Raw genomic sequence first — 24,915 nt, 5'->3', positions numbered from 1 at the left:
ATAATGGTAAATACACAAAATACATGCTTAAAATATTGTGAACTTGTGATTGAGAAAAACTGACCATGTATCAAATTTATAAAGTCTTTTATTCTTTATTTTTTTATATAAAGTCTTTTAAAATGGAAGACAGGAAAAATTAGAAATAAGAAAAAAATCATCTAAACATTTCTGAAAAATAGGTACAAATATAATGCTTAAATAGTTGAACAAATGCTTAACCATATTGCTCTCAACTTTTTGATAATAAGGTAGAAAAGTGGAAAAATAGGTTATATTTTCTATTATGTTTCAGTTAAATTGTTCTTTAAAACATCTCATTTTCCTCAAATTGCTTTTCTCCATTTTTTTACACATATTGGCTATGGACAAAGAAGATAATATGCTATTAGCTACTACAATTAATGTCTTCTAATAATCAAATGAGTTCAATAAAAATATAAATAACCAAGTTAAGTCCATTTCTATTTTAGATTAAATTGGGCCTTGATTAGGACGATGACCACAATTATGTCAACCCCATGGTCTGAACCATCCAGTGGGTTGTAGAATAGGATTCCTTAGTATTAGCCTTGAATTCGCATTAGAATTATATCTATAACTTAGAATGAACAAAATTTGTGTGTAAGCTAACATGAGTTTCTATTATAGAAGTAAAAATGTAGATTCTATATGATCTGCCATTCAATTTATCTGTAATATTCAGAAAACTACCCAATTGCAGTCAATTTCATTATTATGATTTATCACTTTGAGTCACTGCATCATGATTTAAAATATATTTCCAAATGTCTCCACTTCTCAAGGCTTGCTTCTCTTTTTTTAGTCATCTCAAAGCTTTGACAAAAACTAAATTTTCTAAACTATCTTTTTTTTTTAAAAAATTCTATATTAAGAGTGAAGTATATTCTCAGAATCCTTGGATCCCAATTATCCTTACTTGTGAACTGGTGGATATTTTAATACCTATGCTGAAGATATACAAGTTATTCTTATTAAAAATACAACCAAAATGAAAAGAGATGCATATTTATTGAAAGGTATAATAAAAAACAAGTTTTCCATTGCTTTCAAACATTTAAATGATTTAGACTTCTACTTTAATTAGGAATGTATAATGTTGCAAGAGACTTTACCTCTTACCATATAAAGAATCTGGACAAGCTACAGTATTGTAGTTCTTTTTTTTTTTTTTTTTTTGACTTACTAAGACAACAAATCACAGAGCAAACCTGCACCTATCTGCTAACTCTTCCCCCATTCATTGACTTAGTCTATTCTGAAAGTTTCTGCACAGAAGAGCTAAAAACAAACAAACAAACAAAAAACAAAAAACATTGGAAACTTGTAGGAACTTGCTTAAGTGCAAAACAGTGGCCTAATAATGGCTGTATGCAAAGCAGTAAAGGTATCAGAAATCCCATCAATGCAACTTTGTCCCTAACCAAGCATAAATTAACAGTTTCTGATAGCTGGGGACAAAACAGCAAGAGATGATAAGATATTCTGTGGTCAAAAAGCTGGAATAAGATTAGATAGTGAAGAAAATTCATCTGTGATCCAAAGAGCTGAAAACTGGGTTTTAAAAAATGCAAAAAGCAGAGACTGAGAGGAGAAACACTGATTTCTAGAGTCTTGTTGATATTCAGATCCCAAACACATCTGAAAGGATAGTGATGTATAATCTTGCTACATGTCTAAAGCCAATATAAAAATAAGTCCATCTGAAGATGAAGAAAAACACAAAGTAAGAAAAATACTAATGAAAGTAATTGTTCACCCATACTAGAAGGCTGACAAAAGACAGAATGTCACTTTCTGGAGATAAATATTACTTACTTTGATCTCAGCTGTTCACTTACTTTATTAGCATAAATAAAAAATAATGAGACATGTGAAGAAGCAAGAATATCTAGCACATGGTTAACAAAGGAAACAAACAGTAAGAACAGATACAGAGATAGCTGAGATGTTAATATTAGCAGATAGAGACTTTAAAATAATTATTACAAATCTATCATAGGATTATTTGGAAAAGGAGAATATCATGCATGAATATATGGGGGGGAGGGGAATTGGCACAAATGTAAATGAGAATACAAATGAAAATTCCAGAAAGTGAAATCCGTAATAAAAGGAATAAACCCCATGCCAAGGAATTCAATGGGAAAGGATAGTTGTTTTTCTTTTTATTCTATTTATAAAAATGGTGTTGGAACAACTGGATAAGCAGATGTAAAAGAATGAGGTTGGAACCTCCACACCATATAATAATAAATAATAATAATAAAAGACAAAAATGGAACAGTTATAAAGTTATTAAAGTTTATCATGTTTATAAAGTTATAAAACACTTAAACAAAAGCCAATGAGTACATTTTTATGACTTGAGATTAAGCAAAGCATTTCTAAATACAACACAAAAAGATAAGCAACAAAGGAAAAAAAAGATAAAGATAAAGTGGACTTCAAAATTAAAATATTTTGTGCTGCAAAGATACTAACAGTAAAATCATAACAACTCACAGAATTGGGAAAAAAATTCATGAATCTGATATCTGATAAAAGACTTGTATCCAAAACATAAAAAGTACTCTTAGAATTCAGTTATAAAAAGAAAACATGCTAAGTGAAATAAGTCAGTCAGAGAAAGGCCATATGATTTCACTCATAGGTGGAATTTAAGAAACAAAACAGATAAACATAGGAGAAAGGAAGGAAAAATAAAATAGGATGAAAACAGAGAGGGAGGCAAACCATGAAAGACTCTTTTTTAAAAAGATTTTTTATTTATTAATTTGAGAGAGAGGAAAGAGAGAGAGAGAGCATGACTGGGGGAGAGACAGAAGGAGAAGCAGACTCCCCACTGAGCAGGGAGCAGGACAAGGGGCTCAATTCCAGGATCATGACTTGAGCCAAATGTAGATGCAGAGCCATCTGTGCCCCAAGAGACTCTTAACTATAGGAAACAAACTAAGGGTTCCTGGACAGGAGGTGAACAGGGACATGGGGTAATTGGGTGATGGGCATTACGGAGGACACTTAATGTAATGAGCACTGACGGATCACTAAATTCTACCCCTAAAAATAATAATACACTGTAAGCTAAGTAAATTGCATTTAAATAAAAAAAAATTAAACAAAATTAAAACATTTGCAAAATGTTAGACATTTCTTCAAAGAAGATATACAGGTTTTTAGTAACCATATAAAAAGATGCTTAATATCTTTAGCTATTGGGAAAATAAAAATAAAAACCATAATGACATGCAACTTTACAACTTCTTTGATGGCTGTACTAAGAAAGATAATAAATAGAGTTAAGAAAAAATAGAAATCCTATACACTGCTGCTAGGAATTAAATGGCGCATCCATTTTAGAAAAATCTTTGGCAGTTACTCAAAAGGTTAAACATTGGATTTCATGCAGTCAGCATATCAACACTTAATTATCCTCCCAAGAAAAATGAAAACATGTCCATATAAAAACTCATCTATGAAAGTTCTTAGGAGCATTATTTATAATAGAAAGTGGAACAATGCAATATAGATACAAAATAAAGAGGTATTGCTACAATGGATTATCAGAACCCGACTCAGGGCTCAGTTTCACAACCCTGAGATCATGACCTGACCCAAAATCAAGGGTCAGACACTTAACTGACTGAGGCACCCAGGCCCCCCTAGTCATGAAACGTTTTTAAAAATTTTTTAAAGAATGAAGTGCTAATGAATGCTACAACATGGATGAACCTTGAAAACATCAAGCTAATTGAAAGAAGCCAGCCACAAAAGACCACATATCTTATGAATCCATTTATATAAAACGTTCAGAATAAACATATGTACAGAGAAAGAATAAAAGTAGTGGATGCCTATGGTTGTGAGGTAGAAGGGTAATGGGGGGTAGCTGACAATGAGTACATTGTTTCTTAGGAGGTTGATTTAAAAAATTTTGATTATTATGATTTTACAACTCTGAATATACTAAAAAAAAACATTAAAATGTACATGTTTATCCAATCAATTCTATGGTTTGTAGATTATATCTAATCAAGCTTTTAAAAAGGAAAAGGAAGGAACGAAAGAAGGAAAAGATCAGATCTGGCCCAGAGAAGAAAGTCTTAGTAAATGCGTTATCAGTAGGAATTATACCACACTATGTAATTCATGCCCCAGAGGAGAGAAAAGAGAATAGACCTAAAAATTTTTAACAGATATTTGAAAGTAATTATATTAGTTTTCTGGGTTGCTTTAACGAAGTACTACAGACTGGGTTGCTTACACAATATACATTTATTTTATCATAATTCTGGATGCTAGAAGTCCAAAATCAAAGTTTTAGCAGGGTTGGTTTCTTCTGAGGCTTCTCTCTTTGTTTTTGTTTTTGTTTTTTTTTATTTATTTTATTTATTTATTTATTTATTTATTTATTTATTTATTTAGAGAGAATGGCTGGGACACAGGCAGAGGGAGAAGCAGGCTCCATGCAGGGAACCTGACATGGGACTCGATCCCAGATCTTCAGGATCACACCCCAGGCTGTAGGCAGCACTAAATCGCTGCGCCACCGGGGCTGCCCCTCTCTTTGGTTTTTATATGGCCATCTTTTCCCTGTGTCTCTGCACGCCTTTTCCTCTGCGTCTGTGTCCTGATGTCTTTTTCTTATAGGGGCACCAGTCATCTTGTATTAGGGCACACTCTAATGACTGTCTCCAAATATAGTAACCTCTGAGGTACTAGGAATTAGACCATAAAATATGGCTTTTGTGGGCATACAATTTAGCCCATGACAGTAATTTTTCAAATTTATTAAGGCTACCAACTCAAGAAGCTGGATTCTTAGAGACAGAAATCTTTTTCAAATGTACCTAAACGTATCATAGTCAAAATTCTTAAACTAATAAAGAAAATGATATTAAAAGCAGAGTGGGGAAAATATGATATACCAAGACACCATGATGAGTATCATTATCTTCTTATTAAAAAACAAGGGAGGTCAGAAGAGAATGGTATCATATTTTTCAAATGATGACAGAAAAGTAAATGTCAGTCCAGAATTCCGGATTATTGAAATAGCTAACAATGAAAGTAAGGGAAGTCAGGTTATGAAATGCATTAACTCTCCTTCACATACTAGTTGTAACACTGGACAAAATATAAACAAAACAAAAACCAGGAAAAGAACACCCAACTATTTGAAGTTAGTGAAGTATGAAAAAAAATCTTTGGTATGGGATACCTGAAACTCAAATGAAAGCTTCAGTCTACCTAGGGAGTCAGAAAACAGAGTACAAAACTGTATCTGGAAAGTAAGGGTGGGTAGGGAGGAGGTACTTTAGGAAGGGATATTACAGAGGAAATATCCCCAGAATCTTTATATGAACTAAGTACAGAACTTTGGCTGACCCTTATACTGTTCATGAGTGAAGAAAACTATAAGAAGTATCACAGAAAGTTATAGTCCAAAGGTGGAAAATACTGAGCAGAAGACCCAGAATTAGGAATTTAGATCCAGCCAAGGTAACCACCCATTAAAATGGAAATAAAAGATTTACAGAGGATAATAGCAGTGTCTGGACTGTCTACAGCCCACCATATGTTGTATATATGAAAAATTACTAGACGAGTGAAGAAACAGGAACAATGTGATTCCAGGTCCAAAAAACAAAACAAAAAACGAAAAATAGTCAATGAAAACTGTAACAGGCAAGATAAGAAGCAGAATAGTTAGGACTTCATTTCTTTTTGTTACATAGTTTATCAACCTGAGTTTCATTTTGATGTATAATTTATTAGCATGATAAAATATTAAATAATGATTTTACTATTTTGCAAACTCTCAAACTTGGTACAAACTTTACACTAAATTTATGTAAACATTTTAGATGTTTAAGGTCAGAAAGTGTGCTTGTTTGTATTCATTTCTCTATTGAATGCTTCTTTACTTCCAGGATGTTGAGGGCTCATCTTCTGAAACATATACTTTAACTGTAACTTCTAAATCTACTTTATTTAGAACACACAAAGTCATTTTCACAGACTTAACCACTTACAACTTCTTATTTACTTTGAAGCAATTGGAAATGTCCAGTCTTGGAAATGCTTTCAACAGTTAAATTTTGACCTCTTATTACAGGTATTATGAAAGATTAGCTTTTTCCTTGTGTTTTCGTATTCCGCATTTACCAGCTTTAGAGGCATCATTTTGTTCTCTAAGTACAAGAGCATAGTCTGCTGTAAGAACATATTTAAGACAATGGATATCAAGCAAGTCCTTAGATGAATCTTTTAGTCTATTCCAAATTATACCATCAATGTAAATGATGGACATTTACTCCCAGCTAAACTGATATTAGTAAAAGAGGCAGTTTCAGAACTATAAGGCTATGTTATTACAGCATTTCTAAAATTTGATCTCATATAAATCCATCACAAAATAATTCTGTCAAGACAATCATGGCACATAGATATTGGATAGTATACATTTGTAAATCAGAAGTTTCCAAGAATGGGAGTTGCATGAGAGAAATAGAGCTGTAGTAAGATAGGCTGAAAAAACAGAAACCTAGAGTCCAACCTCACTGTTATGAATTAAATCTGCTTGTGTATGGACCTCCAGTTTTGGAATATGCTCATGAGCCTGCAACATATCTGAATACTCCTTAATCAAGTCCATTCTTTGAGTTTTAGAAAACTGTTTTGTGTTTTTCCCTGTAAATCAATGAAAGTAGACAACCATAAAATCATAAAATCACAAAGGAACAAAATGAGCTTAATCACCTACTTTTACAAAATAGGAAACCAAAGTAATGGAATAGATTTTTAAAGATAAAATTATATGGATATATACATCCACAAAACAAGTATATTTTGAAAACTGAGTTCTTGTTTCATTCTTCTGCACGTGGCTGTCCAATTTTCCCAGCACCATTTATTGAAGAGACTGTTTTCTTACACCATACATAAAGAGAAACTCAAAATGAATGAAAGATCTAAATGTGAGACAAGAACCCATCAAAGTCCTAGAGGAGACCACAGGCAACACCCTTTTTGAACTTGGCCACAGCAACTTCTTATTTTTTTTTTATTTTTTTTTAAGATTTATTATTTATTTATTTATTTCTGATAGACATAGATGGAGAGAGAGAGAGAGAGGCAGAGACACAGGCAGAGGGAGAAGCAGGCTCCATGCCAGGAGCCCGACGTGGGACTCGATCCCGGGACTCCAGGATCGCGCCCTGGGCCAAAGGCAGGCACTAAACCGCTGAGCCACCCAGGGATCCCGGCCACAGCAACTTCTTCCAAGATACATCCATAAAGGCAAGGGAAACAAAAGCAAAAATGAATATTGGGACTTCATCAAGATAAGAAGCTTCTGCACAGCAAAAGAAACAGTCAACAAAACTAAAAGACAACCTACAGAATGGGAAAAGATATTTGCAAATGACCTATCAGATAAAGTGCTAGTATCCAAGATCTATAAAAAACTTATTAAACTCAACACCAAAGAAACAAACAATCCAATCATGAAATGGGCAAAAGACATGAACAGACATTTCACAGAGGAAGACATAGACATGGCCAACACGCACATGAGAAAATGCTCCGCATCACTTGCCATCAGGGAAATACAAATCAAAACCACAATGAGATACCACCTCACACCAGTGAGAATGGGGAAAATTAACAAGGCAGGAAACCACAAATGTTGGAGAGGATGTGGAGAAAGGGGAACCTTCTTGCTCTGTTGGTAGGAATGTGAACTGGTGCAGCCACTCTGGAAAACTGTGTGGAGGTTCCTCAAAGAATTAAAAATAGACCTGCCCTACGATCCAGCAATTAGACTGCTGGGGATTTACCCCAAAGATACAGATGCAATGAAACACTGGAACACCTGCACCCCAATGTTTATAGCAGCAATACCACAATAGCCAAACTGTGGAAGGAGCCTTGGTGCCCATAGAAAGATGAATGGATAAAGAAGATGTGGTCTATGTATACAATGGAATATTACTCAGCCATTAAACAGGACAAATACCCACCATTTGCTTCGACATGGATGGAACTGGAGGGTATTATGCTGAGCGAAGTAAGTTAATTGAAGAAGGACAAACATTATATGGTCTCATACATTTGGGGAATATAAAAAATAATGAAAGGGAATAAAGGGGAAAGGAGAGAAAATGAGTGGGAAATATCAGTGAGGATAACAGAATGTGAGAGACACCTAACTGAGAAATGAACAAGGGGTAGTAGAAGGGGAGATGGGCGGGGGGTTTGGGGTGACTGTGTGACTGAGCGGAGCACTTGACGGGATGAGCACTGGGTGATATGCTATATGTTGGCAAATTGAACTCCAATAAAAAAAAAATAATTAAAACTAAAAAAAAAACAAAAAAAAAACTGAGTTCTTGAAACTTATTTTTAGTCACACCCATACTGAGATCTGCATTAAACAAACAAACAAAACAGAATCCTTGGGGCACCTGGGTGGCTCAGTCAGTTAAGCATCTGCCTTCAGCTCAGGTCCTGACCTCAGGATCCTGGCTGGCATCAAGCCCCATATGGAACTCCCTTCTCAGTGGGGAGTCTGCTTCTCCTCCCCCCCCCCCCAGCCTGTGCTCTCTCTCTCAAATAAATAAAATCTTAAAAAAAAAAAAAACACACAGAATTCTTGCTTTCAGTAATAGAAGACATTGCAATGACCCAATTCTATATAATTTCTTTAACTTTATAACATGATATAATCATAGATGTGTGTAAATGGAGACAGTATCAATGCATAAAAGCACTCCAATATGGTTTAGAGCTCTTTATAGTCATTGTGCAATGACATGGAAATCCACATTAAAAGAAAAACCTAGCTTTTCAACTTAATATGATATAATATTTAAAGTTTTTTTAAAAAATCACCTTAGCACAGTTCTTAGCATACAATCTACAGTATGATTTTAAGTTTGATTTGCAGCATCAACTTTTATTTTATTTCTTGTTTTGATCAGATCATAGAATTGCTGGATTCTAATCAAATGGCAACCTCTATCACTATGAAATGCTCTTTAATTTTGCATAAACATAAAAAACGTTTCAGAGCTTTAATGCTATCTTTGAACTAAGCAATTTTTAACATGCCAATAAAGACCTATAAGAAGAATGATCTTGAAAATGGTGTGCTAAATGGAATAAGCATTATATATATTATTGCATTTATAAAATACTGTGTTATATGGAACTGCTTTATGTCTGTTTATTTTAACTCATATAAGATAAAATAAGTGTATAAAAATACTTGCATAAAAGTATTTTAAGGTGTAAGACAACATAACACCCATTCTAGATTACAAAGTATCATCTATGTAAAATGAAAATGAATCATATATTGGAAAAAACTAGTTTAACTGAAATCAATACAAAATGTATAAAATAAAATACATTATGAATCTCGTTCTAAATTTTTTTTAATGACCAATGATTAAATTATCACTCCACTAGATTTGGAAAAGAAATACTGATTTAAAAAGCAACTTCTTAATAAACTATGATGTATATAAAAGAAATTATTGCTTAGAGTTAGATAAGCTGAAATTCCATAAAGCACTTTATATTTGAATCAAATGCTTAAGCACTTTGTGCTTTATATCTAGCAAATTATCAAATTAGAAGAAGCAAAATAGATCTATCATTTCCAAATTCAGTTTTCTGTGTGTGTGTGTGTGTGTGTGTGTGCGCGCGTGTGTGCTGGCTTTGCAATTTAAAAACACGTTTTGTATGGATGTCTAATCTATTTGCTAAGAGTTAAAAGAAGTAAATGGTTTAGGGTAGGAGAGTCTGAATTCCTATGAAATGTATTTCTGTCACACCTAGAGGGAGAGAGTTTTAATAGAAACAACAAGCTTTCAAAAATAGATTTTTTTAAAGATTTTATTTATTTGAGAGAGATAAGAGAGGGGGAGAGAGTATAAGCATAAGCAGGGGGAGGGGCAGAGAGAGAGGGAAAAGCAGACTCCCTGCTGAGCAGGGAGCCTGATTCAGGTGGATCTCAGGACTCAGGGATCATGACCTGAGGCAAAGGCAAATGCTCAACTGGCTGAGCCACCCAGGCACCTCCAAATTAGATTTTAATTAGAACATTAACATAGAACAAAGGAGTATGTAATACAACAGCTTATAGGTTTAAAAGAATGGAATTAGTTACCAAGTCTTATTATTATGTTTTATTAGCTAGTTGAATTGAAGGAAGAGCATGATATTTGTAGCTAAAGGACCTGAAGTAAGAGCTTCATGCCAGCTCCTATCTCATATATGAAGTGTAATTTTATAAATGAAAGAAACAATAGAAAATTTCGTGGGAATGTTGGTTATGATTTGCAATGTGAGGGCACAACGGTTGAGAGTAATGATACTTACGTGGTACCAAGAAGAGGAACAGATACAAAGAACAGAGGAAGTCTATTTTGTGTGATAAGATAATGCTAAGTGATAGAATGAGAGGAGATGGGATGGCTTAGATATAATATAGTTATCAAGGAGAGGAGGAACTCTGTACTTACATTTGAGTAGAATGACAGGAGAGGAGTAGCATTTTAAGTTTAGTGTGCTGCTTGTATGACTATTTTAGGGTATAGCACAAGGCAGTATTCAATGAGGATAATTAGTATTTTTCTTTTTTCAGTGCAAACATAAAGTAATAAAACCAAGAACTGAGCTTTAAGGAGAAATGGAGTAAAGAAGGGAAGCTTTAATGAATAAATCTAATTAGGAAATCTTTCAAAGGAAGAAATGGCTAATTTAGTAATGGATTAGATGATAAAGAAAAGGGAGAGGTGCCTGGGTGTCTCAGTCAGTTGAGCCTCTGCCTCTTGGTTTCAGCTCAGGTCGTGATTTCAGGGTTGTGAGATCAAGCCCCGTGTTGGGCTCTGCACCCGCTGGGGAGTTTGCTTGGGATTCTCTCTCTCCCTCTGTCTCCTCAACCTGTGTACTCTCTCTGTATTTTTTTTTTTTAATATTTTATTGATTTATCCATGAGAGACACAGAGAGAAGCAGAGACACAGGCACAGGCAGAGGGAGAAGCAGTTCTGTGTGTCTCTTTTTCTTTTAAGATTTTATTTATTTATTTCAGTGAGAGAGAGAACACAAGCCAGGGTGGGAGGAGCAGAGGGAGAAGCACACTCCCAACTAAGCAGGGAGTCTGAAGTGGAGCTTGGTCCCAGGATCCTGGGATCCTGACCTGAACAAGAAACAGATGCTTAACTGACTGAGTCACCCAGGTGTCCCTAGTTCTATATATCTTTTAAATTATCTTTGAGAATTCCTATTAATCCATGGATTGTTTAGAGATGTGTTGTTTAATTTCCAATTGCTTAAAAAATTTCCTGTTTCTCTGATTGATTTAATTATGCTTAGGTAACATGCCTTATATGATTTCATTTTTTAAAAAATACTCATTGGAACATGTTTTGTTGAGATGCCTGGTGGCTCAGTAGTTAAGCATCTGCCTTAGGCTCGGGGCATGATCCTGGGATCCTGGGATCGAGTCCCGCATTGGGCTCACCACAGGGAGGCTGCTTCTCCCTCTGCTTATGTCTCTGCCTCTCTCTGTGTCTCTCTCATGAATAAATAAATAAAATCTTTTTTTTTTTAAAGGAATTTGTTTCATGAACCAGAATATAATCTCTTGTGGTGTCAGAATTGTAAATTATTTGCCTAGTAGTTCCATCAGTTACTTTGAGTGGAGTATTGAATATACTGTTTCAATTTCTTTTCTTTTAGTTGGTGTATTTAAAACATTCACATTTAAAGTAATTATTGATATGTTAGATTTAGGTCTCACGTTTTTATCTGTTTGGCTTGTTTCATTATTTCTCATGTCTTTGTTTTCCTTTTTTCTGCTTTCATGTGGGTTATTTGGGAATTTTTGTAGAATTCCATCTTTTTATATTTATGGTGCTTCTAAATATAGCACTGTGTTGAGTTTCCTTAGTGGTTACTCTAGGGATATAATACATAACTTATCACAGCCTATTCTTCTTGACATTTTCCAACTTTTAGTAAATGTTGAGATCTTATGTCCACTTAGGTTCCTTTCCTGTCCCCATTTCTTAAATGCAGTTGTCTCAATATATTTTCTTAAATACGTTGAACACCACAATATATGTCATGATTTTCTCTAACCATCAAATATGACCTAAGAAATTCATGAAGAGAATATTCTATTATATTTATCCTTCTAGTCCCTAATCTTCTGCTTGCTTTTTTTGTTGTTTTGGTTTGGTTTGGCTTTAGTTTGGGGTTTTGTTTGTTGTTTTTTGTTTTTTGCCATTCCAACTCTCTGACTAGGCAGCTTCTTTTAGACATTTTTAAGGGAAGATCTGCTAGTGACAAATTATTTTAATTTCCCTTCTGAGATTGTCTCTATTTCTCTTTTACTTCTAAATGCATATTTTTGTCAAAGAAATAATTTCCGTTTGGCTGTTGTTTTTATTCAGCAGTTGAAAAATATTGTCTCACTTCCTACTGGTCAGCTTGGTTTCAGATGAGAAATCTGATGTCATTTAAGTTAGCATGTTCCCTCAGGTAATATGTTATTTCTTTCTGGCTCCTTTTAACATTTCTTTCTTTGTCTTTAATCCACAAGTTTAATTGAGTATATTGGCATAGATATCTTTGGATTTATCCTGTTTGCAGTTCTTCCAGCTTTCTGAGCCTCTGTCTTTATGTCTTCAATTTGTCTTCATCAAGATTTTAGCCGTGTTTCTTCATCCTTTTTGTCAGTCTCATGTCTCTCCTGTCCTTTGGGACACCAAAGTATAAATGTTAGTTCTTATATTCAGTAAGACCCTGAACCTTTGTTAATTTTCTTTTTAATTTACCTTCTTTCTCTCCTTAAAATTAAGTAAGTATATTGATCATTATAAATTTTTTTGAGTCTTCTGTCATTTCCATTCTAGAATTTAAACCATCCAAAAAATTTTTTATTTTGGCAATTTAATTAGTATTTTTTAATCCTGCAGTATTCATTTATTTCTCTTTTAAAAACTTCTGTTTATTTTTTGAGAGTTTTCCCCCCTTCATTTGTTTCAGAAGAACACGTAATTTATTGTTGAAGCACTTTTTTGATAGTCTTAGTTAGATAATTCCAGTATCAGATTCATTTTAGTATTGGCATTTGTTGATTGTATTTTCTCATTCATGCTGTGATTTTCTTGGTTCTCAGTTTGATGAGTGATTTTCAAATACTTTAGACATTTTATATATTATATTAGGAGATTCTTAGTTCTATTTTAATCTTTAATTTTAGCAGGCATTTGCCTATTTAATATGTTGGTTTTGACTTAATTTGTGGGCTATAGTTCTGATGGCAATTTAGTTTATTGGGCCCTTACAATGCTATTATCATCTGGTTTCACTGGAGCTCAGATGAGATTCTGCTGGTGCATCCTGTGGGAAAGAAGGTATTTTCCTGACCCACAGCATCCATAGGCTATAGGAAGGTGCTGATAGATTGCAGAAATTCATGACTGAGAGTGTTTCCTCTGACCTTTCCCTGGCCATCCAGCACTGATGGTATTTCTACTCTATCTTTACCAGTAGTACTAGGGAAGAAAGCATGCACCTGAAAAGCCTTCTGACACCAGATGGAGGACCAGGAGCTGTGGAGTTGGGTGGTTCTCTGTTACTGGGTGGAAGTTCAGGAGATTATGGAAGGAATTGCTTCTGCCATTGAGTGGAGTGTTGGTGGTGCTTGACCTGAATCATCATTTGCTTCTGCTAGAATGCAGACGTTACCGTGTCTGACTACTACTCTAACATAGAGGATTGGCAGACACCAGTGTAAGGTTGCTTTTGGCAAGCGGATAGAGGTTCAGGAGGTATTGGGCCTGTTGTCATCTCCAGTTCTATAAGAAGAGCTTGTCTTCTGTCTATCGATGTGAGGCATGGGTTGAATCAGCCTGACCAATTCCACTGTTGTACTATTGTGGGAACATCTTGGAACAAATATTAGCCCTTGTTCTTCTGGCAAATTCAGGGTACTGCTGACACTAGCTATAGATCTTCCATTAGGCACCTCCTCAATTCCTCTTTCCTATTATTTTGGCTAGAGAGTAAAGGCTTTTTCTTCTCATTTTTTCCTTTATTTCCCCTCCTTCCATCTTTCCTCCCTCCTTTCCTTTACTCTTCCTTTCTTCTTTTTTCTCTCTCTTTCTCTCCCCTTCCCACTCTTTCCTGCTCCCTCTCTATCTCTCTCCCTCTTTTTTTTTCTCCTATGCCTGCTGGCCATTCATGTTTGCAGATCTCTCTGATGCTCAGTCTGTACTATATGGAAGATTTTAAAACCCTATGGAACTCACCACAGTATTATTCTTTAAGTGTCAATGTTCCTAGTCAGTCCACTGTCTTCTTTCCAGCTTTTAGATTACTTCTTCCTTTCTATTTTCTGTGATTGTTGGATTAGTCCTAGAGTATTAATTTGTATTTAAAGTGGAAGAACTGTGAGTCTATATCATTTTGTTCCAGAACCAAAAGCATACCCTATCATTTATATTTTAATAAGTCAATGTGTATCAAGAATAAACTTGCAAACAATCATTCTGCAACCACCCCAAATAAATGTTATCATTGTATTGTAATTGATGCAGATACTATTTATTAAAAAATAAAACATTGGGTATAAATGTTAGGTTCTTTATGTTACCTTTTTCTTCACAGAGCTCTCTTTTTCTCCCTAGAGGCAATCGCTATGATGAATTATGTATAGAGCTGGAGATTTCATACTTCTATTATAAAAATATGCATTCACATGTAATATTATTGTTTGAACTTTTAGAAAAATGAATCAGTGGATAGCTTACTATGTATACTATCAGCAGTTAACTGACCAGTCTTACATATGCTCCCACATTCTTCTAAGATACTACACGTGGAATTATAAGAACTACCAAAGAAATCCATATTTTCTGAAATAGCATTAGAGCCTAAGAATGAGGCAGATTGGAACAGCCATGGACCTAGGCCATCTATGCTATGCTTGATGCTTGCTTTACTGTCAGGTACTCTGCTTGGCGGTCTTTCATTTTCATAAATCTTTACACAAGAAGAAGGTGTCAGTCTCTGTGGTCATATATGTCCCCCAAATTCCAAAAGACACATGTTCTATTCCTAAAACTATTTCATCCTACTCTGATCTTTCCTCTGAATGCAAAATGTTAGGCCTGGAGATTCCACTTAAAAAAGGGGTTCAGGGATGCCGGGGTGACTCCGAGGTTGAGTATCTGCCTTCTGCTCAGGGCGTGATCTCGCAGTCCGGGGATCAAGGCCATATCGCGCTTCTTGCATTGAGCCTGCTTCTCCTGTCTCTGCCTGTCTCTCTGCCTCTTTGTGTGTCTCTCATGAATAAGTAAATAAAATCTTTAAAAAGGGGGGAGGGGTTCAATATTAATCTCTTCACCTTTGATTCTTCCACCTTTCCACAATTTTCTTTTATAAACTGTAATTGAAGTGATTTTCTAAAAGCTGATGGTAATATAGTTTGTTCTATTGTTATAGAAAGAGAGAGAGAAAAATCCTGCCGTAATATTTGGATCCTATATATATATAATATGAACTGCATATATTTGGGGGTAACATTTGGGGTATCCATTTTATAGCTCTAAAGATTTAAATTTAAAAAATCTATCTGCAAGTACTTTTCTGGTAAATAGGTGATAAGAAGCACAAAGTTCACATTTTGAAACTCCAAAGTTCTAATGAATAATGAAGACTTTAACTTTAAAATGACTTGCTTTAAAATTAGAGCCATCACGTCTTAGAATCCCACTGGGAGATCTTGTCTCATTTTGAATGCCGTGATGACTACAATTCCTCACCCACCTCACTGTTACCCATCCTCCATGAAGTCTTTGAAATGAAATTTCCTGTGAATTCTTCAACTATTCTGACTTGTAATGGGGGAGATATATTTAGTCATCACCTTACAATTAGAGTGAAATAGCAAATTCACTCCAACTGCAGAATACATCTTTTGTTCTTTTGGCAAAATGTCCTATATAGATGTCTACTGGCACTAAAAATGGTACCATGCTCAGAGCCATGTTTGCCCCCAAGAAAGGAAAAGGGGTTGCATTGCAAGCTATAGTCTCAATCTCTATACAGAAATCAATGCCTATTTCCTAAGGTTAGGATTTAACAATTTTCTTAGCTATCATACTCCTGTTTAAGATTATTTCTGGTATATGCTCTGGAAAGCTGTTCTTCAGGAAAAGGAGATGTTTTAAAATGTGTTGTTCTCATTTCCTTTCATTGTCTTACATCTGGAAGACTTGTGTGAATGCTTTTATTAGTTAATTTTGCAAATGTGTCAGAAAATTGTCCCCACTCTGCCACTGGGAGGAGGGTACGTAGCAGCACGTTTGTGCACAATTTATAACACTGTGCATTTCCAAGTCTGGCAAACTCATCAAAGGAAGTACGAGTGTTAATGTGACATTTTGACTTTGTGAGTTAGAAGGTCACTTAAGTAATTAGTGCTAGATAAACCCAGAGGACATGCTGTGCTAGTGTGATCATTCTAGGAATACCCACTGTGACTAACAAGCACAAAGTTGAAGAAACTCATTTATGAATTATGAAAATATTCTTAGCAATATTTTAAATACTTTGGACTTGCTTAAACTTCAGTACTCTTTGAGAGAAGGGGCTTTGTCTAATTTGATAAATAGCACAAAGAGTTTCAAAGAGTGTTATGTACATCAGATACAATTTGAAGGTAGCTAAAGATTTTATTAATGTTGTGGTTGACCCTTTTGCTCTTCAAAATAGAGCTTTTAATAATAATTTCTCATAAATTGTTTTTTTTTAATTCTTAGGACTCCACAAGGAGTGTGAACAGATTTGGGGGATTACTTTATTCCAGGTAATTAGCAAATATTTACCACTCTCAGTTGAGCTTAATTATATATCTGACCTGTTCTTTTGTATTAATTTTTATCTTAGATATATTTATAAGGATTGTTACATTACTTTCTAGGAACATGAAATAATGAGATAACATAAAATAATTAGAATAGAAAACTAGCAATAATAATAAGAACACACATATACCAATATAGGACATTTTCTTTAAGGAGATTCAGTTAATTTACTTTAAAAAGATTCAGTTAATTCTGAGATTCTTAAAATGGAGGGAATGTATATATATTCACCAATGTTATTTTCCCCGAATCACAGGGCCAGGTATACAATGTATTATTCTAAAGACTACGTTATAATCAAACATATATACTTGGATGGTAGCAGCAAAATAGCAGAATAGGGAGCTCAATGTAGGCTAGATCTTATTCTTCGGATGGGGGAACAGAAAAGATGAGCCCATATTTTTGTAATAAAATTTCTTTTATTTCTTTTCTGTTTTAATCTTTGTGGTTCTAATTTTATAAAATATACTATAATTAGAGAATGAATATATGAATACACTTTTGTTTTATAAATATAATGTACATATGGCTGTGTATGCATATATGTATATTTGTTGATGTGTGTATATGTATGTATGCATGTGTATGTATACACATTCACATGTCATAGCTAAACCAAAAGTTCTCCTTGTCACTATATTTTATCCATGGGATAGAACATTACAAAGCAAGGAACATGGTACTGGTGAATATGAAAGCATTTAGGACAGTTTTTTCTCAAATTAGGATGCATACATCACCTCTCTGATTTGTGAGGTCTGTATCAATTACACATTTCATTTGGAAAAGTTATATTTAAGAATGATGAAATGGATTTCCAGGTGCTGTCAACATGAGTTTGTTTCTGTTTACAAAAAATCAGTAACTCTTTCTGACATGACTCATAATAATAAGAATCCTTGCAGTAATCCACTTTCTTAGTGGCAGACAGATAGGTATACTTTGGATTCTTTGAAACTGCTACTCAGACTAATTGTTGTTCTAGTGAGCATTATTTCCTTGGTCCAAAGGTCAGTGTTCACTTACGTGATGAAGAAAAACAGTTGCTATTTTTATTTTTTTTATTTTTTAACAGTTGCTATTTTGGAAGAAACAAAAGGAAGAAAAAAACAAAACAAAACAAAACAAAAAAAACAAACAAACAAAAAAAGGAAGTAGTAAGGGCAGTAGTCATGCATGCCGAGGTAAACTAGAAAATAAACTGATGGATTCAATTGTAATTGATAGAGAAAATTCAGATGGCAGCTCAGAATATGAATAATTTTATTGACATGTGAGAGTGAGCAACTGAGAGAACATTATATACTGGTCTCTCAACCTTTTTGAAGTGGTTTATATTTTGAATACCTACTCTCAGAGGTAGATATTATGACCTTAGATAATAGAGGAGGAAACTAAGTTAATTAAGATCTCACACCCTGAAAATGGCAGAATGAGGAGTTAAATTTCAGGTAAAATACTGATAAATTCCATAGTTGAGGTAAATTGCTAATACAGTACAACAAACTAATGATTTATTCTTCCCAGTTAATAATCTGTGGTGCATGTAAAGACATTCTGCAAGGTATGACAAATGCTAAGTAAATACATGTTACTACATGTTTGAATTTTTTTTAAAGATTTTATTTATTTATTCATGAGACACACACACACAGAGAGAGAGAGAGAGAGAGGCACAGACACAGGCAGAGAGAGAAAGCAAGGCTCCATGCAGGGAGCCCGACATGGGATTTGATCCCAGGTCTCCAGGATCACACCTTAGGTGGAAGGCAGCACTAAACCACTGAGCCACCTGGGCTGCCCACATGTTTGAATTTTAAGTTATTAATGCTTTAGCAGAAATAATTTTATTTACTTTAGTGGGGTAGTGAAGCTTTATTTGTTTTTGATTATCAAATTTCACACAAAAAGATAAATTCTTGTTAACTCTACTTTGTGTCACATTCTGCATGCTGTAAGTATTTTCTAACAAATCCCATGTCCATGACTGTGCTTCATTCCCCCTCTCTCTTAGCTTCTGGCTTTTCAACTCTAATAAATCTACAATATATATCTAGAAATTTTGCATAGTTAGAGGATAGGGTGTCTTATGGAAATACCTGAGAAGTAGTGGAAGCTTATCTGGGGACTGAGAGTCATGGAGGGGACTTTCGTTTATTCATATCTCCAGAGTTTAGTTTGTCAATAAATATCCTGAATAGGCTTGATGGTTTTGCCTTTCAAGATTTTGTCCTAGTTTAAAGGTTGTAGCATTCAGTAGTGGCCAGATTAATTTGGAAAATCGGTTGTATTGACTTTGACCACACATATAGCATAGCTATTTGTAACAAATCAACCAAAGACAGCTAAAAGTATTAGTAGCAAACTTTTGCAGAAATTTGTGTATCTAAGCCTTTCCAACATTAAAATCCATTCTTATTATCTTTCATCAGATAGCAACCTATACTCTGTAATGACCAGATCTAGTAATTAAAATGGCTCATTGCATGACTTCACACATGCTCAGTCATTTCATATTATTTTGGAGTGAGATGAATTTCCGGGGGTGCTGGAGTCTGCATTTTAATTATGTATCTGTCATTATTATCCTAACTTATCATTGGGTATAATTTTCTGCGCGCTGTTAATGTTAATATTAGTCTTCTGCTGGCTTTCTGAACAATCCAAATACCTTCTTATTTAGAAGTAGACATCTCTTTCATTTAATTTCTTTCTTCTTATCTTGCATAATGGAAAATGCTGACCACTAAAGCCAAATATAAACAGAACAGATGTGTGGCAAAAATTATCCTGGCTCTAATACTCTCCACTCAAGCAATATCAGCTATTCCCAATATGAGTGCGACGCATGTGTCCCCAAGGAGGTATTACTTATCTCTTGATGAATACAAAAGGGAGCTTTAATGAGCATTATGTGCAAGTGTGTCTGTGATACCATAGACATTCAGGGTACATATCTTTATGACACTTATTCTCAAACTTTAGTGGGCATGCAAATTACCCAGGGCTCTTATTAAAATGCAAATTCTGATTCAGTAGATCTGGGATGGAACCCAAGATTGTGCATTTCCACCAAACCTCCAGGTGATATTAATACTGTTTGTCCAAGGACCAATATTATGCTAATTTCTGTAGAAATCTCATGGACTTTAAACTACTTGAATATAATGATTTTCTCTTTATTCTTGGTGTTTTCCTATCTTGTCACAATGCCTAAGAGCTAGTCAAGAAATTTTGATTGGATAATAGGTGAAAGAAGAAACAGGTTAATTATAAGTGAAAATATATTTTCTTTGTTCTGATCTTATTTAATAATTGTACCAAAAAATTAGTTCCTTTTTTTTTCAATTCCTTTGTGAAAAATAGTAAGACAAAGTGAGGAAAATCCAGTATAGAACAAGAAGACAGTATGATGCAACAGAAAGGCAGTATGGCAGGCAGTTGATTGAGAGCACAGATTCTGGAGTCAGATTATTTTGGTTTCAATCCTGACTTCTAAAATTACTGGAAGTGTGATATTATATAAGTAATATAATCTGTTAGTGTCTCAGATTTTTCATTTATAAATTAAGGGTGGAAAAGAAATTCCACTTATAGGTTAGATTTAAATAATTCATGTAAAATGCCTAAGAGAATGCCTGGCCAATAGCACACAATACATAATAGCTATTTTTACAACTGATATATTAATGCTTACTCTTCAAAAACTTCAGTTATGTTCAAAGTTAAGATAACGAGGTTCACAGGTTATGAGGTAACTTGCATACCTATCCTATAGAATCCTATTGAATCAACATTTCTGTTTATACAACTAAGGAATATTTCTAGAGGCTTTTCCATTGGCAAAATTATGCTAGCCTATTCACCAATCCAACAGAATAAATATATCTCTTTATACAACTAAAGACTATTCTTGGAGACCTTTACCATTGGCAAAACTATGCTAGGACTTTATTTATTCACGTATTTTTTTTCTAGTACCTTATTATTTAAAACACTGTAATATAGATAGGGTCAAACCACAAAATGAGTGTGAAGATTTTTATTTTTATTTTTATTTTTATTTTTATTTTTATTTTTATTTTTTGAGTGTGAAGATTGAGAAGAAGTTAAAGGCAGATACTTTTCAAAGCATTACAAATTCCAATTATATCTTAAACCTTCACTTTTGCATATGCATTTAATTGATTCAATTATAATTAGTAGGTGCCTTTGAATTTACGTTGATCTATGGATATGTTCTTTATGAACTAATTGGCAAGGTTCACTGTGATGTATGTTTAAGACAGTTACCTGGTGCAGTATAAAATTTCTCTTTCTTGCTGAGTCATTATAACAGTGACATCACATTTAATAAGTTATATCTGGTTGAGTGTCTTATTTTCAGTTTAATTTTTGCAAAAATGCTATTGTATGAGTTATGAAAGGATTATCTAACACTTGCAAACTTCTAAAGAAACTAGAGTCTAGCTTGCAGCTCATTTTAAAAGTGATGAGGAAAGGGAATGCTATATATAGATAAGCTTGAGGTGGAAATATCTTATTTTCATGCATAAATAAAAATGCTCAGAAATAATAGAGTGAAACAAAGTATAATGATGACTGAAGGGCCTGACTGTTACGAAGATCATCAAATTTTGAGCAGTGATAATGCTAACTTTGTACCTTTGGGCAATTTTTATAATCTCTCTGGGCCACTTTATTTATTTGTTTGATTAACGTGGCAATGAGTTAATTAATCTAGGAGCCCTCTCAGGTCTTTTCTCATAAAATAATGTTCATCAGTTAGCTTCCCCCTCTCCCTAATTTCCCCAGTCAGTTATGTCAGGAAGTCATTCTCCTTCTATCTCTAAAAAAGTTCTCAATGTATCTCTTTCTTTCCTTTTTCACTGCTATAGCTTTAATTCAATTCTCATCTTCATTAAGTTATTCTAAAAGATTCTTAATTAGTCTTCCTTCACCTGCTCTTACCCTAGAACATTTATTATTCCACAAAGTAGCCAAAGCCACTTTTTAAAAGATGAGCCAGACTATGTCATTCCCCTGCATAAAACTTCCAGTAATTTTCCAATATATTTAGAGGAGAATCTATTTTGTATCATGACCTAGAGTAACCTATCTCTTTTTGCCCCCTTCTACATCATTAACTTATTTTTCTGATACTCTCCCACTCACTTGTTGTGTCTAAGGCACACTGACTTGGAACTTGCTAAGCTCTTCCTTCTTATAGGCATTGGGTATAACGTTTGCTTTGCATAGAACACTCCTCCCCTTTATTGTCACTAGACTAGAATTGCTTTGTCATAAAGGTTTGAAATTAAATAGAACCTACTTAGCGAGGCCTTTCCTAACATCAAAAGCAAATTAGACTTTTATTGAGCTTTAAAGCATAGAGTTTGAAAGTTGTCATTCTCATCCTTAAAACAAGAAAAAGGAGGACAAACCAAAAATTTAATTTGGGGGGCCTACCAAAGAACTGATTTTGCAACGCAAAAATGTATCCCAAAATCTGGAGAAACAGGCAAATCTAGAGAGAGCAAAGATCCATTTGCCTACAGTAAATACTGCTAAAGAAATAAATTAGTGGAAAAATTAAATAGTAAATTTGGAAAAATTGCTAGAGGCTTAGTGTGAACTAGTGAGAGAGTGGGAAACTCCTGGAGGCTGCAGTCATAGGTGGGGGAGGTCACACTTTATCTCCTTGAATGCCACCATGTTCTTAAAGAGAAAATTTGGAAAAGACCCCTGCTATGACAGTGAGAGGGAAAAAAGTAACCCTAGTGAAGTATACCCACATTTTTCTCCAATAGAAAGCCTACTACTCTAGGAGAAAGACTTGATCAGAATCTTGTCCCAGAGTGGTAGGGGAAGAGCACTCTTTTCCCTACAGTCCTCTCACATCTTCCTGACTGAACTAAATGAAGGAGAAGAGAAAGCTCTATGGAAAAAAAAACACTTGTAAAGTTCACAGACCAGAGCCAGGGCCCCTCACTCTCACCTGACAACCACATCAACAAGGTTCTAATATATTAAAAGTGTGTTACATCTAAAATTGCTACAGGGCAGACACTGGGGCGGGGGGGGGGGGGAGGGGGCAAGAGTATTTGGTGAAACCCACACAAAGGAGAGGAGACCAAAACAAAGACACTAAAGGAATTTTAAGCCTCTATCATCTACAGCTACAGCAAATATTAAACACAGCCTAAATTCCAGTGAGATCAACATAAATTTCCCCATTAGAGGCCTATTTACCTCAGTTCCTATTATCCAATATAAGTCTAGCTTTCAACAAAACATTATAAGGCATGCTGAAAACAAGCAAAACACAATCTAAAGAGATACAGCAAGCATCAAGACAAGTCTTAGTTATGACATACATGTTGGAGTCATCAAACATGGAATTTAAAATAAATATGATTAATATGTTAAGAGCTATAATTGGAAAAATATAGATGACATGCAAGAATAAATGGATATATAATCAGAGAATGAAATTCTAGGAAATAATCAAAGGAAGCATTAGAAATCAAAAACACTGAAACAGAAATGTAGACTGCCTTTGATGAGCTCATCAGAACATGAAATATGACTGAAGAAATAAGCAGTGAGCTTGAAGATAGAAACTTCCAAAAATGATGAGAACATCTAAGAATTGTAGATCAGTTTCAAAATATGTGATGTATATCATTGGAATACCCAAAGGAGGAGAAAGAAAAAATGGAACAGAAAAATATTTGAACTCTCTAGGCCGAGAACTATCAAAATTAATGACAGACACCACACCACATATCTGGGAAGCTCAGAAAATAAATACAAAACTAACTACACCAAGTCATATCATAGTCAAAGTGCAGGAAATATAAAAATGAAACCTTGATAAAAGCTGGGATTGGTAAGTAGATGGGGAAACCTTATCTATAGGGGAACAAGAATAGGAATTACATCAGACTTTTCATCAAAATTACATCAAAAACTTTGAGAGCAAGAGAGAAGAGTGAAATACTGATAGTGATAAAAGAAGAAAAAGTACACCAACCCAGAATATGTGTGAAATTCTCCTTAAAAATTGAAGGAGAAATAAAAACTTAGACAGTAACCAAGGTAGCTCATTGCTAGAACACTTGCCTTTTAAGGAGTGTTACAAGTTTCTTTGGATAGAAAGAAATGTGATTCTGCATAAAGAAAGAAAGAGTACTGCAGGAGGAATAAATGAAGGTGAAATAGAATACTTGAGTCTTCTTATTCTTTTTTTTTTAAGATTTTATTTATTCATGAGAGACACAGAGAGAGAGAGAGGCAGAGACACAGGCAGAGGGAGAAGCAGGCTCCACACAGGGAGCCCAATGTGGGACTCAATCCTGGGTCTCCAGGATCACACCTCGGCTAAAGGTGGCGCTAAACTGCTGGGCCACCAGGGCTGCCCAAGTCTTCTTATTTTTAATTGATTTAAAACACAATTGATTCTTTTAAACTAATAAGAGTGGCAATTTATTGAATGATTATAGTGTATGAATACCTGAAATAAATGGTATCAACATCATAAAAGACAGGACAGATGAATTGGGAATATTTTGTTATTTGGTATCTGGACTACACATGAAGCAAAATAGTGTTAATTGAAGACAGACTTAAATTAGTTAAAACTGTATACTGTAAACTCTAGGGCAGCCACTATTTTTTTTTTAAAGGAAGTATCACTAATCCACTTAGAGAAGAGATAAAAGTGAATCATAAAATACTCAATGAAAACAAAAGAAGGCAGAAAACCTCTGGGAATGAGTAAGAAACAGGTAAAAATATGGTATATGAAGTATATTAAATCTTACTTTAAATATGAGTTACTTAAATATACTAATTGAAAGAGATTATTAGAATGGATATATATTAGAATGGATATGTGTGTGCAAATATATATGTATATATGTAAAATATCTCCAAGTA

General features: G+C 34.3%; 1 pseudogene; it reads left to right on the top strand.

Moving 5' to 3' along the window:
- The first annotated feature begins 4,958 nt into the window (after window positions 1-4,958).
- LOC144321534 (chorion-specific transcription factor GCMa pseudogene) overlaps window positions 4,959-24,915 on the top strand; it is a 47,658-nt pseudogene continuing 27,701 nt past the window's right edge.

The sequence above is a fragment of the Canis aureus genome, chromosome 10 (assembly GCF_053574225.1).
Source record: "Canis aureus isolate CA01 chromosome 10, VMU_Caureus_v.1.0, whole genome shotgun sequence".
NCBI lineage: Eukaryota > Metazoa > Chordata > Mammalia > Carnivora > Canidae > Canis > Canis aureus.
This window is presented reverse-complemented; position numbering and strand designations above follow the sequence as displayed.